An 18,689-nucleotide genomic window follows, 5' to 3' on the forward strand; every position below is an offset into this window, starting at 1 on the left:
TACTGAGATACGTATACACTGGGTCGTGGATTGATTCAAGATAATATTTATCGATTTATTTCTGTACATCTAACTGTGGACAACTAGTTGTAGGTTACTAACGAGGACAGCTGACTTAATAAACTTAAAACATCAAAATATATTAAAAGTGTTGTAAATATATTTTGAACATACTTTGATATATATGTATATATTGTTATAGGTTCGTGAATCAACCAGTGGCCAAGTCTTACTTCCCGACGAAGTAAAAATCTGTGAAAGTTAGTTATAGTCCCACTTTTAAAATATAATATTTTTGGGATGAGAATACATGCAGGTTTTATAAATGATTTACAAAATAGACACAAGTACGTGAAACTACATTCTATGGTTGAATTATCGAAATCGAATATGCCCCTTTTTATTAAGTCTGGTAATCTATGAATTAGGGAACAGACACCCTAATTGACGCGAATCCTAAAGATAGATCTATTGGGCCTAACAAACCCCATCCAAAGTACCGGATGCTTTAGTACTTCGAAATTTATATCATATCCGAAGGGTGTCCCGGAATGATGGGGATATTCTTATATATGCATCTTGTTAATGTCGGTTACCAGGTGTTCACCATATGAATGATTTTTATCTCTGTGTATGGGATGTGTATTGAAATATGAAATCTTGTGGTCTATTATTATGATTTGATATATATAGGTTAAACCTATAACTCACCAACATTTTTGTTGACGTTTTAAGCATGTTTATTCTCAGGTGATTATTAAGAGCTTCCGCTGTCGCATACTTAAATAAGGACGAGATTTGGAGTCCATGCTTGTATGATATTGTGTAAAAACTGCATTCAAGAAACTTATTTTGTTGTAACATATTTGTATTGTAAACCATTATGTAATGGTCGTGTGTAAACAGGATATTTTAGATTATCATTATTTGATAATCTACGTAAAGCTTTTTAAACCTTTATTGATGAAATAAAGGTTATGGTTTGTTTTAAAATGAATGCAGTCTTTGAAAAACGTCTCATATAGAGGTCAAAACCTCGCAACGAAATCAATTAATATGGAACGTTTTTAATCAATAAGAACGGGACATTTCAGTTGGTATCAGAGCGTTGGTCTTAGAGAACCAGAAAATTTGCATTAGTGTGTCTTATCGAGTTTGTTAGGATGCATTAGTGAGTCTGGACTTCGACCGTGTTTTCTTTAAAAATGATTGCTTAACATTTTTGTTGGAAACTATATATTTTTAACATATGAATATTATGTGATATATTAATCTCTTAACGTGTTTGATATTATGTGATAGATGTCTACCTCTAGAACAAGTCCCATTGACTCACCTAATAATAATGAAGAGTTAAATGTAAATTGGAATGATTCGTGGACTGATTCACAAGTTCCCGAAGAGGAACCGGAAGAGGAGTCGGAACCGGAAGAAGAATCGGAACCGGAAGAAGAATCGGAACCGGAAGAAGAAATAGAACCGGTGGGGGAAATAATAAAACGGTTAAGTAAAAGAGAATCCTCAACCAACCGACCAAGGTTAATTATGGTCAATGGTGTTTCCGCCAAGGAAGCAAAATATTGGGAGGATTACCAATTCTCCGATGAATCGGATTCCGACGAGAATTCCGATGATGTTATAGAAATTACCCCAACTGAATTTAAAAAGGCAAAAGAAAATAATAAGGGAAAGGGCATAAAAATAGAGAAATCTAATTCCAACCCCGATGAACTTTATATGTATCGTCAACCCCCGAAGTCCTTAAGTTGTAACAATGACCCGGGAACCTCTAAACCACCAGGTTTTTCTAAACCAATGTGGAAAACGACGGCTCGTATTAGGGGAACATCATATATCCCTAGAAACTTGGCAAAACGAACCAAAACCGAAGAAGAAGAAACGAGCGAGTCGGAATAAGATAGTTGTATTCGTGTGGTGTAATATATGTAATATAGTATGCTTATGCTTTATGATATATGTAAAAATTGCTTGTATTAATAAGTATTTTTTTTATGAATCTAACTCTTGTCTATTTTACTGTATAAAAACACAAAATGGATAGACAACCCAATATTTTAAGAGACCTACCCGGAGACATGATTGATGAAATCTTGTCTAGAGTCGGCCAGAATTCTTCGGCACAACTATTTAAGGCGAGATCAGTTTGTATGACATTCGAAGAACGTTCCAAGAATGTCTTGGTTTATAAGAGACTTTCGTTTGAAAGATGGGGGATATCACATTGGGAAACCCATAAGTTACGATGTGTTTACTTTGACGCATATATTGCGGGGAACCCAAATGCTATTTTACGCAACGGGTTAAGAAATTATTTTGACTCAATATATCCGAATATTGGACTTCGTGATTTAGAAAAAGCGGCTAACATGCAACATAAAGAAGCATGTTATGCTTACGGATTAGTAATGTTTGCTTCTCACCAAAGTGAGAACAAGAACATCGGGCTACAACTATTAAACAAAACGTTCCCACAAGTGACGGAGTCGGTAATTGGAGTAAGAAATGAGGTTTTTAGATTGTTACGGGACTGTTGGACATTACGTAACCCTCGTCCCTTTGACGACGTTACAACACGCTGTCTTATCAACGGCCATAACGGTTATGTTGCACAAGACCAAGGATGGGAAGTAGTCCTAGTAAAACCAGAATGCATGACTTGTTTCTGGACGAATGAATTACGTGTCTTTATTGCCTTTGCTGAACGACTTGTGTACTAGCTAGAATTATCTTCACAACTATCTTGTATCAAAGTTATTGTGTGCTATATTTCATGCTTTATGTAAAATAAGCGGTATTGTAAGTTTGTAAAATATTGTATAAAAGTTTGAACGCGAAATATTATTATAATCAGTTTTTCATATAGAATTGTAGTAGTTGAATTGTATATTAGCTACTAAGTATGAACTTAACGGGTAGGTACTACCCGAATTTAAACTTATAAAACGCTAATATGAAGAAAAAGCTTTTATAAATGAGTTCATATTATGCTACGAAATACTATTAACTACTCTTAATATTCTGTATGATTAACTTGTTCCATTTGACTATTTTGAAGGAAATGGCACCGACTACTCGACACACCGTGAATATGAATGAAGAGGAATTCCATACTTTTCTAGCTTCAAACATAGCCGCAGTACAGGCTGCGCTACATACCAACAATAACCTTGGATCTAGCAGTACAGGAAATCGTGTAGGATGCACCTACAAAGAATTCACTGCCTGCAAACCTTTAGAATTTGATGGAACCGAAGGACCGATCGGATTGAAACGGTGGACCGAGAATGTTGAATCGGTGGTTGCCATAAGTAAGTGTACTGAAGAGGACAAAGTGAAGTACGCTACGCATACCTTCACAGGTTCTGCGTTAACATGGTGGAATACCTATCTAGAGCAAGTGGGACAAGACGATGCGTACGCACTACCGTGGTCAGCATTCAAGCACTTGATGAACGAGAAGTACCGTCCCAGAACCGAGGTCAATAAGCTCAAGACAGAACTTAGAGGGTTACGAACCCAAGGATTTGATATTACCACGTACGAAAGACGATTCACAGAATTGTGCCTATTGTGTCCGGGAGCATTCGAAGATGAGGAAGAGAAGATCGACGCGTTTGTGAAAGGATTACCGGAAAGAATCCAAGAAGATATAAGTTCATACGAGCCCGCCTCCATACAACAGGCATGTAGAATGGCTCACAAACTAGTGAACCAGATTGAAGTAAGAATTAAAGAACAGACTGCTGAAGAGGCCAATGTGAAGCAAGTCAAAAGAAAGTGGGAGGAAAACGGTGATAAGAATCACCAATACAACAACAACAGCAATTACAACAATAATCGCAACAATTATCCCAACAATCGCAACATCAATCGCAACTACAACAAACGGCCCAACAACAACAACAACAACAACAACAGCAACTACAACAATCATCCCAACAACAATAATAACCGCAACAACAACAACAATCAGAAGCAGCTATGCCAAAGGTGTGAAAAGAATCACTCGGGGTTCTGCACCAAATTTTGCAACAAGTGTAAAAGAAATGGTCATAGCGCGGCGAAGTGTGAGGTCTATGGACCAGGGGTTAATAGAACAAAAGGAACAAATGGTGTCGGAACGAGTAATGGCGGAGCAAGTAGTGTCGGAGCAAGTTATGCCAATGTAGTTTGTTATAAATGTGGAAAACCGGGACACATTATTAGAAATTGCCCGAACCAGGAGAACACGAATGGACAAGGCCGCGGAAGAGTTTTCAATATTAATGCGGCAGAGGCACAGGAAGACCCGGAGCTTGTTACGGGTACGTTTCTTATTGACAATAAATCTGCTTACGTTTTATTTGATTCGGGTGCGGATAGAAGCTATATGAGTAGAGATTTTTGTGCTAAATTAAGTTGTCCATTGACGCCTTTGGATAGTAAATTTTTACTCGAATTAGCAAATGGTAAATTAATTTCAGCAGATAATATATGTCGGAATCGAGAAATTAAACTGGTTAGCGAAACATTTAAGATTGATTTGATACCAGTAGAGTTAGGGAGTTTTGATGTGATAATCGGTATGGACTGGTTGAAGGAAGTGAAAGCAGAGATCGTCTGTTACAAAAATGCAATTCGCATTATACGAGAAAAAGGAAAACCCTTAATGGTGTACGGAGAAAAGGGCAACACGAAGCTACATCTTAGTAGTAATTTGAAGGCACAAAAACTAATAAGAAAAGGTTGCTATGCTGTTCTAGCACACGTCGAGAAAGTACAAACTGAAGAAAAGAGCATCAATGATGTTCCCATTGCAAAAGAATTTCCCGATGTATTTCCGAAAGAATTACCGGGATTACCCCCACATCGATCCGTTGAATTTCAAATAGATCTTGTACCAGGAGCTGCACCAATAGCTCGTGCTCCTTACAGACTCGCACCCAGCGAGATGAAAGAACTGCAAAGCCAATTACAAGAACTTTTAGAGCATGGTTTCATTCGACCAAGCACATCACCGTGGGGAGCTCCTGTTTTGTTTGTCAAGAAGAAAGATGGTACATTCAGGTTGTGTATCGACTACCGAGAGTTGAACAAACTTACCATCAAGAACCGCTACCCACTACCGAGAATCGACGACTTATTTGATCAACTACAAGGCTCGTCTGTTTATTCAAAGATTGACTTACGTTCCGGGTATCATCAAATGCGGGTGAAAGAAGATGATATTCCAAAGACTGCTTTCAGAACACGTTACGGTCATTACGAGTTTATGGTCATGCCATTTGGTTTAACTAATGCACCAGCTGTGTTCATGGACCTTATGAACCGAGTGTGTGGACCATACCTTGACAAGTTTGTCATTGTTTTCATTGATGACATACTTATTTACTCAAAGAATGACCAAGAACACGGTGAACATTTGAGAAAGGTGTTAGAAGTATTGAGGAAGGAAGAATTGTACGCTAAGTTTTCAAAGTGTGCATTTTGGTTGGAAGAAGTTCAATTCCTCGGTCACATAGTGAACAAAGAAGGTATTAAGGTGGATCCGGCAAAGATAGAAACTGTTGAAAAGTGGGAAACCCCGAAAACTCCGAAACACATACGCCAGTTTTTAGGACTAGCTGGTTACTACAGAAGGTTCATCCAAGACTTTTCCAGAATAGCAAAACCCTTGACTGCATTAACGCATAAAGGGAAGAAATTTGAATGGAATGATGAACAAGAGAAAGCGTTTCAGTTATTGAAGAAAAAGCTAACTACGGCACCTATATTGTCATTGCCTGAAGGGAATGATGATTTTGTGATTTATTGTGATGCATCAAAGCAAGGTCTCGGTTGTGTATTAATGCAACGAACGAAGGTGATTGCTTATGCGTCTAGACAATTGAAGATTCACGAACAAAATTATACGACGCATGATTTGGAATTAGGCGCGGTTGTTTTTGCATTAAAGACTTGGAGGCACTACTTATATGGGGTCAAAAGTATTATATATACCGACCACAAAAGTCTTCAACACATATTTAATCAGAAACAACTGAATATGAGGCAGCGTAGGTGGATTGAATTATTGAATGATTACGACTTTGAGATTCGTTACCACCCTGGGAAGGCAAATGTGGTAGCCGATGCCTTGAGCAGGAAGGACAGAGAACCCATTCGAGTAAAATCTATGAATATAATGATTCATAATAACCTTACTACTCAAATAAAGGAGGCGCAACAAGGAGTTTTAAAAGAGGGAAATTTAAAGGATGAAATACCCAAAGGATCAGAGAAGCATCTTAATATTCGGGAAGACGGAACCCGGTATAGGGCTGAAAGGATTTGGGTACCAAAATTTGGAGATATGAGAGAAATGGTACTTAGAGAAGCTCATAAAACCAGATACTCAATACATCCTGGAACGGGGAAGATGTACAAGGATCTCAAGAAACATTTTTGGTGGCCGGGTATGAAAGCCGATGTTGCTAAATACGTAGGAGAATGTTTGACGTGTTCTAAGGTCAAAGCTGAGCATCAAAAACCATCAGGTCTACTTCAACAACCCGAAATCCCGGAATGGAAATGGGAAAACATTACCATGGATTTCATCACTAAATTGCCAAGGACTGCAAGTGGTTTTGATACTATTTGGGTAATAGTTGATCGTCTCACCAAATCGGCACACTTCCTACCAATAAGAGAAGATGACAAGATGGAGAAGTTAGCACGACTGTATTTGAAGGAAGTTGTCTCCAGACATGGAATACCAATCTCTATTATCTCTGATAGGGATGGCAGATTTATTTCAAGATTCTGGCAGACATTACAGCAAGCATTAGGAACTCGTCTAGACATGAGTACTGCCTATCATCCACAAACTGATGGGCAGAGCGAAAGGACGATACAAACGCTTGAAGACATGCTACGAGCATGTGTTATTGATTTCGGAAACAGTTGGGATCGACATCTACCGTTAGCAGAATTTTCCTACAACAACAGCTACCATTCAAGCATTGAGATGGCGCCGTTTGAAGCACTTTATGGTAGAAAGTGCAGGTCTCCGATTTGTTGGAGTGAAGTGGGGGATAGACAGATTACGGGTCCGGAGATTATACAAGAAACTACCGAGAAGATCATCCAAATTCAACAACGGTTGAAAACCGCCCAAAGTCGACAAAAGAGCTACGCTGACATTAAAAGAAAAGATATAGAATTTGAAATTGGAGAGATGGTCATGCTTAAAGTTGCACCTTGGAAAGGCGTTGTTCGATTTGGTAAACGAGGGAAATTAAATCCAAGGTATATTGGACCATTCAAGATTATTGATCGTGTCGGACCAGTAGCTTACCGACTAGAGTTACCTCAACAACTCGCGGCTGTACATAACACTTTCCACGTCTCGAATTTGAAGAAATGTTTTGCTAAAGAAGATCTCACTATTCCGTTAGATGAAATCCAAATCAACGAAAAACTTCAATTCATCGAAGAACCCGTCGAAATAATGGATCGTGAGGTTAAAAGACTTAAGCAAAACAAGATACCAATTGTTAAAGTTCGATGGAATGCTCGTAGAGGACCCGAGTTCACCTGGGAGCGTGAAGATCAGATGAAGAAGAAATACCCACATCTATTTCCAGAAGATTCGTCAACACCTTCAACAGCTTAAAATTTCGGGACGAAATTTATTTAACGGGTAGGTACTGTAGTGACCCGAACTTTTCCATGTTTATATATATTAATTGAGATTGATATTTACATGATTAAATGTTTCCAACATGTTAAGCAATCAAACTTGTTAAGACTTGATTAATTGAAATAGGTTTCATATAGACAATTGACCACCCAAGTTGACCGGTGATTCACGAACGTTAAAACTTGTAAAAACTATATGATGACATATATATGGTTATATATATAGTTAACATGATATTATGATAAGTAAACATATCATTAAGTATATTAACAATGAACTACATATGTAAAAACAAGACTACTAACTTAATGATTTTGAAACGAGACATATATGTAATGATTATCGTTGTAACTACATTTAATGTATATATATCATATTAAGAGATATTTGTACATCATAATATCATGATAATATAATAATTTAAAATCTATTTTGATATTATAAACATTGGGTTAACAACATTTAACAAGATCGTTAACCTAAAGGTTTCAAAACAACATTTACATGTAACGACTAACGATGACTTAACGACTCAGTTAAAATGTATATACATGTAGTGTTTTAATATGTATTCATACACTTTTTAAAGACTTCAAGACACTTATCAAAATACTTCTACTTAACAAAAATGCTTACAATTACATCCTCGTTCAGTTTCATCAACAATTCTACTCGTATGCACCCGTATTCGTACTCGTACAATACACAGCTTTTAGATGTATGTACTATTGGTATATACACTCCAATGATCAGCTCTTAGCAGCCAATGTGAGTCACCTAACACATGTGGGAACCATCATTTGGCAACTAGCATGAAATATCTCATAAAATTACAAAAATATGAGTAATCATTCATGACTTATTTACATGAAAACAAAATTACATATCCTTTATATCTAATCCATACACCAACGACCAAAAACACCTACAAACACTTTCATTCTTCAATTTTCTTCATCTAATTGATCTCTCTCAAGTTCTATCTTCAAGTTCTAAGTGTTCTTCATATATTTTACAAGTTCTAGTTACATAAAATCAAGAATACTTTCAAGTTTGCTAGCTCACTTCCAATCTTGTAAGGTGATCATCCAACCTCATGAAATCTTTGTTTCTTACAGTAGGTTATCATTCTAATACAAGGTAATAATCATATTCAAACTTTGGTTCAATTTCTATAACTATAACAATCTTATTTCAAGTGATGATCTTACTTGAACTTGTTTTCGTGTCATGATTCTGCTTCAAGAACTTCGAGCCATCAAAGGATCCGTTGAAGCTAGATCCATTTTTCTCTTTTCCAGTAGGTTTATCCAAGGAACTTAAGGTAGTAATGATGTTCATAACATCATTCGATTCATACATATAAAGCTATCTTATTCGAAGGTTTAAACTTGTAATCACTAGAACATAGTTTAGTTACTTCTAAACTTGTTCGCAAACAAAAGTTAATCCTTCTAACTTGACTTTTAAAATCAACTAAACACATGTTCTATATCTATATGATATGCTAACTTAATGATTTAAAACCTGGAAACACGAAAAACACCGTAAAACCGGATTTACGCCGTCGTAGTAACACCGCGGGCTGTTTTGGGTTAGTTAATTAAAAACTATGATAAACTTTGATTTAAAAGTTGTTATTCTGAGAAAATGATTTTTATTATGAACATGAAACTATATCCAAAAATTATGGTTAAACTCAAAGTGGAAGTATGTTTTCTAAAATGGTCATCTAGCCGTCGTTCTTTCGACTGAAATGACTACCTTTACAAAAACGACTTGTAACTTATTTTTCCGACTATAAACCTATACTTTTTCTGTTTAGATTCATAAAATAGAGTTCAATATGAAACCATATCAATTTGATTCACTCAAAACGGATTTAAAATGAAGAAGTTATGGGTAAAACAAGATTGGATAATTTTTCTCATTTTAGCTACGTGAAAATTGGTAACAAATCTATTCCAACCATAACTTAATCAACTTGTATTGTATATTATGTAATCTTGAGATACAATAGACACGTATACAATGTTTCGACCTATCATGTCGACACATCTATATATATTTCGGAACAACCATAGACACTCTATATGTGAATGTTGGAGTTAGCTATACAGGGTTGAGGTTGATTCCAAAATATATATAGTTTGAGTTGTGATCAATACTGAGATACGTATACACTGGGTCGTGGATTGATTCAAGATAATATTTATCGATTTATTTCTGTACATCTAACTGTGGACAACTAGTTGTAGGTTACTAACGGGGACAGCTGACTTAATAAACTTAAAACATCAAAATATATTAAAAGTGTTGTAAATATATTTTGAACATACTTTGATATATATGTATATATTGTTATAGGTTCGTGAATCAACCAGTGGCCAAGTCTTACTTCCCGACGAAGTAAAAATCTGTGAAAGTGAGTTATAGTCCCACTTTTAAAATCTAATATTTTTGGGATGAGAATACATGCAGGTTTTATAAATGATTTACCAAATAGACACAAGTACGTTAAACTACATTCTATGGTTGAATTATCGAAATCGAATATGCCCCTTTTTATTAAGTCTGGTAATCTATGAATTAGGGAACAGACACCCTAATTGACGCGAATCCTAAAGATAGATCTATTGGGCCTAACAAACCCCATCCAAAGTACCGGATGCTTTAGTACTTCGAAATTTATATCATATCCGAAGGGTGTCCCGGAATGATGGGGATATTCTTATATATGCATCTTGTTAATGTCGGTTACCAGGTGTTCACCATATGAATGATTTTTATCTCTGTGTATGGGATGTGTATTGAAATATGAAATCTTGTGGTCTATTATTATGATTTGATATATATAGGTTAAACCTATAACTCACCAACATTTTTGTTGACGTTTTAAGCATGTTTATTCTCAGGTGATTATTAAGAGCTTCCGCTGTCGCATACTTAAATAAGGACGAGATTTGGAGTCCATGCTTGTATGATATTGTGTAAAAACTGCATTCAAGAAACTTATTTTGTTGTAACATATTTGTATTGTAAACCATTATGTAATGGTCGTGTGTAAACAGGATATTTTAGATTATCATTATTTGATAATCTACGTAAAGCTTTTTAAACCTTTATTGATGAAATAAAGGTTATGGTTTGTTTTAAAATGAATGCAGTCTTTGAAAAACGTCTCATATAGAGGTCAAAATCTCGCAACGAAATCAATTAATATGGAACGTTTTTAATCAATAAGAACGGGACATTTCAGTTGGAGATGGATGATGGTGGTGTGATGTGGCTGTAAAACAGAAAATTACCACAGGAGTGATGTTGGTGGATCGTTCAAGTGATGGTGGGTTCAGTTTCGTGGCTTGTGAGTTCATGAATGAGGATAAGAGAGAGGGAGGTGATAGAGAGTTGAATGTATTTTCTTATCAACACAACTTAATCGATTCTGTATATAATTTGGTAGCATCGATAAGAAATTCCATCCAGGGAGATGAAAACAAAAAAATAAAAAAAAGCAGATAGGAACTTAAATAAATAAAAAGAATTGATCTGAGGTTGATCCCTAACAGATTTTGGACTGGTTCCAATGTTTACAGTTTGATTCGTACGAGTTTGGTAAATCATTCACAGTATGATAGCTACTGGATTTGGACATGTTTGTTTAATTTATGGTTTATAACATAAATTCTAATAACTATTAAATGTATTATTAATATTAATAATTATATTAATAATAATAATACATAACCAGGATAATAATACTAATTTCCTATTAAATATATTTGGTAGCATCGATAAGAAATTCCATCCAGGGAGATGAAAACAAAAAAATAAAAAAAAGCAGATAGGAACTTAAATAAATAAAAAGAATTGATCTGAGGTTGATCCCTAACAGATTTTGGACTGGTTCCAATGTTTACAGTTTGATTCGTACGAGTTTGGTAAATCATTCACAGTATGATAGCTACTGGATTTAGACATGTTTGTTTAATTTATGGTTTATAACATAAATTCTAATAACTAAATGTAGTGTCTTGTTATGTTGAATGCATCATCATCATAAGTATATATATATATATATATATATATATATATATATATATATATATATATATATATATATATATATATATACCTGATCAGTTATTTTCTTTTATGAATATAAATTTCAACATGTAATATCTATAACTTTTATATATATATTCACATGCATATTTATTTACAACCAAATGTTCGTGAATCGTCGGAGATGGTCGAAGTCAAATGATTATATTAAACACAGTTCAAAATTTTTAAGATTTCAACATTACAGACTTTGCTTATCGTGTCGGAAGCTTATAAAGATTAAGTTTAAATTTGGTCAGAAATTTTCGGGTCGTGACAATACCTACCCGTTAAATAAATTTCGTCCCGAAATTTGAATGCGATCGTCATGGCTAACAATAAAAATGTTTTCAAAACGAATATGAGTTGATAAATAGAGTTTTATCACTATTGAGTAATATGAATAAGACAATTCGATTACTCGAAGAGTACGAATGAAGCTATCACAAAGAGAGAAATGAGAAGTAAGGATTCGTCTTGACTTTTGACGTAGTCACATTTGATTTTCGAAATTCATGGAATTTAAAGAAAATCTTCTAATCAGAAAGAAAATGTAATAGCACGATCTAATTTGTTAAATTACCAGAAATTACAGAAAGATAGAAATATCAAGAAAATATTTTCTCAATATGTTTAGAAGTTAAGTAGAATGAAAGAGTTATGTAACATGACATAGGATGAGGGTATGATCTGTGAATCATCACGTTCCATTAGAAACTCAGCATGACTTACTGTAATATAATCACGTTGGCCAAGTGTCATTATATTATACTAACCCATGCTTCAATTCCCAACACTTCTCCACAAATCATTCATAATTCATACTTAGATTTTACAGAAGTTTCCAATATAATGGAATACAGAAAACACGAAGAGGTAGATAATTTTGGACAAGGATATTTATGAAAATATCCTCAGAAATATCGAAGATATTTTATGATGATATTTTGGAATTTCTAAGTTCGAAGGTTGATGAAGAAAAATTTTCCGCAATATTTTAACATGACTTCGGAGCAAGATATTCTCTAAAGATTCCATCGGATCCAGAATTACCTGAATTCTTTGAATATAGGGTTTAGTCCCTGTACTTATCCTTGGTCTCCTTCATAGTGTGCTCAATCCGATTTTCAGTACCAAATTTTCTATCGAGCGTTCCTACACTCCATTCTTTATCATCAAGCTCTTGACCATTAGGACATCTACAATTTTACTGTTTCCTCTGCATTTAATGCAGCCATATCTGAATTCATTGGTTAGCAATCCGAGGTGTTTTCAAGAAAATTATGTTTTTAGATGATTAAACGCTGATGGTAATATGGTGGAATATAAAAGGTTCTCCCGTAACGATGAGGAAAGCCAATCGTATATATCAAAGTTATAATAAGACTTATTTGAATGAAAGGTCGAAATTGTTCTGCTGGAGCTGTGACAAAATTGGCTAATTTGAAAGGGATTACCCAAATTATTTTGGGTAATAATAACACTAAAAGGATTAGCACAGCTACGTGTTAAATGATTACTCAGTTTCCGAGGATTTTTCAGGTGCATAACTATATGCATCAATCTTTTCTTACGTAGATGAAGTGCGGCTGGTTCATCCTCTCGATCGAGGTGTTTTCAAGAATCTTGAAAGATTTGAACATGGATTGGAATCGTTAAGATTCAAATGAGGTTTAAGAAGAAATCAAGTGGCAAACTTGAAGAATTGTTTAGTTTCACATGTTATAATCAATATTTTAATTCATTTTAATTGTTCAATGTTATTAGTCCACAGTCGATAGTCCACAGTTAACAGTCCAGTACTTCATATATATTTTATTATATTATATTCGAATTAATTAATACGTGTCGTGACCCGTATACGTCTCAGACTCGATCACAACTCAAAGTATATATATTATTATAGAATCAACCTCAACCCTGTATAGAGAACTCGATCATTACTGCATATAGAGTGTCTATGGTGATTCCAAATAATATATATAGATGCGTCGATATGATATGTCAAAACCTTGTATACGTGTCCCGATATTTAAAGTGCGTAAAATAAATACAGAAATTAAATGACGATAAATAAAATGCGTAAAGTAAATAACAGAAATTAAATGACGATAAATAAAATTGCGAGAATGTAAATTGCGATAAATAAAGTGTAATCAGTTAGCTGGGAACAATTAGCTAGGAACAGTTAGCGTGGATTCTTAACAAAATTTCTCATAGTTAATTTGTTTGTTTCTCACAAATTTTATTTTGTCAAATGTTTTCTTCATTATGCCACTTGTTGGATTCTGATAGGTCAAAATCCAAATATGAAATTGAATTTGAATGAAAATAGTTGTTCTTTGGTGAACGGATACGTATATATGTAGATTTAAGCAGTATTGTTAATGACTGATGAATCTGAGTTGAAGAATGTACAGTGTAACTTATTAATGTAAAATCTAAATATTCCTCGGGTATTACCTACCCGTTAAAATATTTTCATCATTAACAGTTTGTACGAAAGAATTTTTAATTACAACCTTTATGAAAACATATATACATATATATTTTCTTCAGATGTAATCATGGATTTAATGAGTCAATATGATATTAGACTCATTTGATTTACTGTTAGAACAAGAATATATAATCTCTAAAATATTAGAAATTACATAATCGCCATGTCGAATGAAGATAAATGATGTAGAACGATACGTAGAATGATGATTATACTCGAGATATAGAATGAGATGTTGAGGTTTGTGCTGTAGATGTTGTTGTTGATGGTACTGGTGCTGCCAGTATTGATGTTGGTGGTACTGTTAGTGTCGGTGATGCTGCTGGTGTTTGTAAGTTTTGAACCATATTCTCTAAGGTTAGCACTCGAGCTCGAAGTTCTTTAACTTCTTCTACTAACCCTGGTTGGTTATCAATATAAGGTAGAGATCGGATATCTTCTCTAGTTCCATTAATGGTAGTCTCAAGACGAAAAATTCTCCCAAAAAGGGTATAAACGGTGTTGCGAACAGGTTCGCCGGTGAGCGGGTCGAGTACTCCAAGGTTAGGTGGTAGATTCGGTTCATGATATGGAGTACCTTCTTCCCTTCTCCATAGGGTGAGTATGTCGCGAACCCACCCCCATCTTCTCCAGTAATCACGGTAATTGATTGGTTGGTGTGCTCCCGTCACACTGTCTTCGGAGTCAGAGGAACTTGGACGATTCGTAGAGGCCATCTTTCGCGATCACAGAAAAATATTTTTGGTATGAAACGTTTAGTGACAGCAACTGATAGTTGGATGGTATTCTCAATGCATAATATGCATAGATATATATAGTACCAGGATTCCTTAATTTACGGAGAAATTTACGGGAGATATCAGGCAAAGTTTATCGTAATAGATACGCTAAGATATGAATTAGCAGATACGCTAAGATATGGATTTGTCGGTACACTATCTATGAAATAAAGGCAGTAGGACGTGTCTAGACTTAGAATGATAAGCAGGTAAATTTTTGACACGAAATGATAAGCAAAACTTTTGACGTGCAGACACGGTCGAAGTCCAGACCCGCTAATGCATCTAAACAACTATCATCTAGACACACTAATGCAAGACCTGGTTCGCTAAGACCAACGCTCTGATACCAACTGTGATGACCCGTCCTAATCCACCTGGACGAAGTCTTCAACAACTGGTTCCATTGCGAGGTACAGACCTCTATATGTCTTGAACGACTTCATGTAATATCTTTAAAATGAGCAAATGCACAGCGGAAGACTTAATTCGTACCTGAGAATAAACATGCTTAAAAGTGTCAACCAAAAGGTTGGTGAGTTCATAGGTTTATCATAACAATCATTTCAATATATTAATAGACCACAAGATTTCCGTTTATAAATATATGTACACTCGCAAGTGTATAAAAGTATTCTATAAGTTGTAGGCACCCGGTAACAAGCCTTAACGTTCATGTTTTACCCTCTGAAGTACACCAGATTAGGTGTGTTTAAAATAACCTCGAAGTACTAAAGCATCCCATAGTCAGGATGGGGTTTGTCAGGCCCAATAGATCTATCTTTAAGATTCGCGCCTACCGTACATAGACAAGTAGTTTAATGTTACCAAGCTAAGGGTATATTTCTGGTTTAAACCCACATAGAATTAGTTTTAGTACTTGTGCCTATTTCGTAAAATATTTATAAATCAGCGCATGTATTCTCAGCCCAAAAATATATATAAAAAGGGAGCAAATGAAACTCACCATACTGTATTTTGTAGTAAAAATACATATGATAAAACTGAACTATGCAGGGTTGGCCTCGGATTCACGAACCTATATTCAATCATGTATATTAATACATGTAATGGTAATCGAACAAATATATATATATTATTAGTGATTTTATTAATAATTTAATTAGATATAATTATTTTTATATAGATAATTAACACTTATTACAAAAGTATAATATGGGTAGGTTTTATGTCTTAAATATATATATATATTTTATATAGAAAATCTTCATTTGATATAAAAATAATACTAATAATAATAATGATAAAAATAATACTAACTATGATAAAATTTATGATAATTCTAATAATATTACTAATGACAGTTTTTAAAATAATAATTTTAGATAATAACTTTAATAAAAAATAATAACTTTTTTTTTAAAAAATGATTCTTTTAACACTAATATAGTTGTAGTAATAATAATAATAATAATAATAATAATAATAATAATAATAATAATAATAATAATAATAATAATAATAATAATAATAATAATAATAATAATAGTAATAATAATAATAATAACAATAATAATAATAATAATAACAATAAAAATAATAATAATAATAATAATATTAAATAAAATACTACCTTAAAGGGAAATGACTTAAAAAGAAATAGCAGCCCATGCCCGGGCTCGAACCCGAGACTTCTTGTTCGTCCACCAACACCTTAACCATTCCTCCATTTCATCTTATCTAATTTAGATCCTAAACTAAGTTTATATAATTCCATTCCTCTTGTGTTCTTAATTCTTTGAACTTTAATCAACATCATTCATCATTTTCATTAAACCATCATCATCATCATTATTCACTAAAATAATCGATAGAAGTTAACATGGTAATGAAGCTTATAACTAACCTATGTATTCTTTGGCTCGCAAGTTAAAGGAACACAGCCCAATAATGTAAACACTTAACACAAGATTATGGTCCAAATCCTATAATAATCGGTTAAGTTATCAATTATCATATATCGCTGTACTAACATATTGTTATCATTTTCTTATTTTCCTATACTAATCCTCATCATTCATACGTTAATTTCACCATTATCATTAAAGTAACATCATAATAAAAATAGTCACGATTATAATTATCATCTAACCATATTCATCATCGTTATACTATGGCTATCATCATCACCTTCTTAATCAGCACATGCCATCGAATTTCCTATATATGATACAGCCCACGACTAAGCCTAACAATACTAAGTGTGTTCGGCCCAACAAGAGAATAACATATTGGCCCAAGTGTAATATAGTTGTCCAACAATGAAGTCCATTGATCGACTGCTTTTCTACACAATTCGCTGGAGAAGGAAAAGAAATCATACATCTTGCTTTATTTAAAATAATTTCTTGTGTCGGCCACCTTATTTTCTTTTTTTTTTTAATTCCAACATGTGGTAGTTTACACCTAATCAAGTGAGCTTGTCTGCCACCAAAATAACTTGTATAATAGCAGTACAAGTGATCAATCATATTTCCTTTAAAAGGAGTTCGATAGTAGTTAACGTGATGGTGGTTTTCAAAGTGGTTTCTTTCGACTGTCCAAGGAAGAATAATAACGCGAGGGTGATGGTTCACGACATCAGTATAATAGTGACTGTTTTGATGTTTATATTTGTAGCTGCGGTGGTACAAGGTGGTCATGTTTGCAGCTGGGAATAATTGGGTTGTAAAATTTTTGAGTGTTTTTCAAAAGGTAACAGATAGATTTATATAAATAGTTGTTTGCAGGATGGTGATCAAACAGAAAACAGGAAGATATAGTAGTAGTTTTGATGGGTCTGTGATGATGTTGTGATTTTGGGTTATGAAGGAGAAAAAGAAAGTGCAGAGGTGGCGGTTTTACATGATGTAGGTGGTTTTGAGTGATGGTTGGGTGTAGAACAGAACCGGTGCAGAAGGTATCAGTTTAGTCAAATGATGATGTCCTTGAATGGTTGGAGATGGATGATGGTGGTGTGATGTGGCTGTAAAACAGAAAATTACCACATGAGTGATGTTGGTGGATCGTTCAAGTGATGGTGGGTTCAGTTTCGTGGCTTGTGAGTTCATGAATGAGGATAAGAGAGAGGGAGGTGATAGAGAGTTGAATGTATTTTCTTATCAACACAACTTAATCGATTCTGTATATAATTTGGTAGCATCGATAAGAAATTCCATCCAGGGAGATGAAAACAAAAAAATAAAAAAAGCAGATAGGAACTTAAATAAATAAAAAGAATTGATCTGAGGTTGATCCCTAACAGATTTTGGACTGGTTCCAATGTTTACAGTTTGATTCGTACGAGTTTGGTAAATCATTCACAGTATGATAGCTACTGGATTTGGACATGTTTGTTTAATTTATGGTTTATAACATAAATTCTAATAATTATTAAATGTATTATTAATATTAATAATTATATTAATAATAATAATATATAACCAGGATAATAATACTAATTTCCTAATAAATATATTTGTATATAACGGCATATATATATATATATATATATATATATATATATATATATATATATATATATATATATATATATATATACCTGATCAGTTATTTTCTTTTATGAATATAAATTTCAACATGTAATATCTATAACTTTTATATA

The sequence above is a fragment of the Rutidosis leptorrhynchoides genome, chromosome 2 (genome assembly GCF_046630445.1).
Source record: "Rutidosis leptorrhynchoides isolate AG116_Rl617_1_P2 chromosome 2, CSIRO_AGI_Rlap_v1, whole genome shotgun sequence".
In the NCBI taxonomy this organism is placed as follows: domain Eukaryota; kingdom Viridiplantae; phylum Streptophyta; class Magnoliopsida; order Asterales; family Asteraceae; genus Rutidosis; species Rutidosis leptorrhynchoides.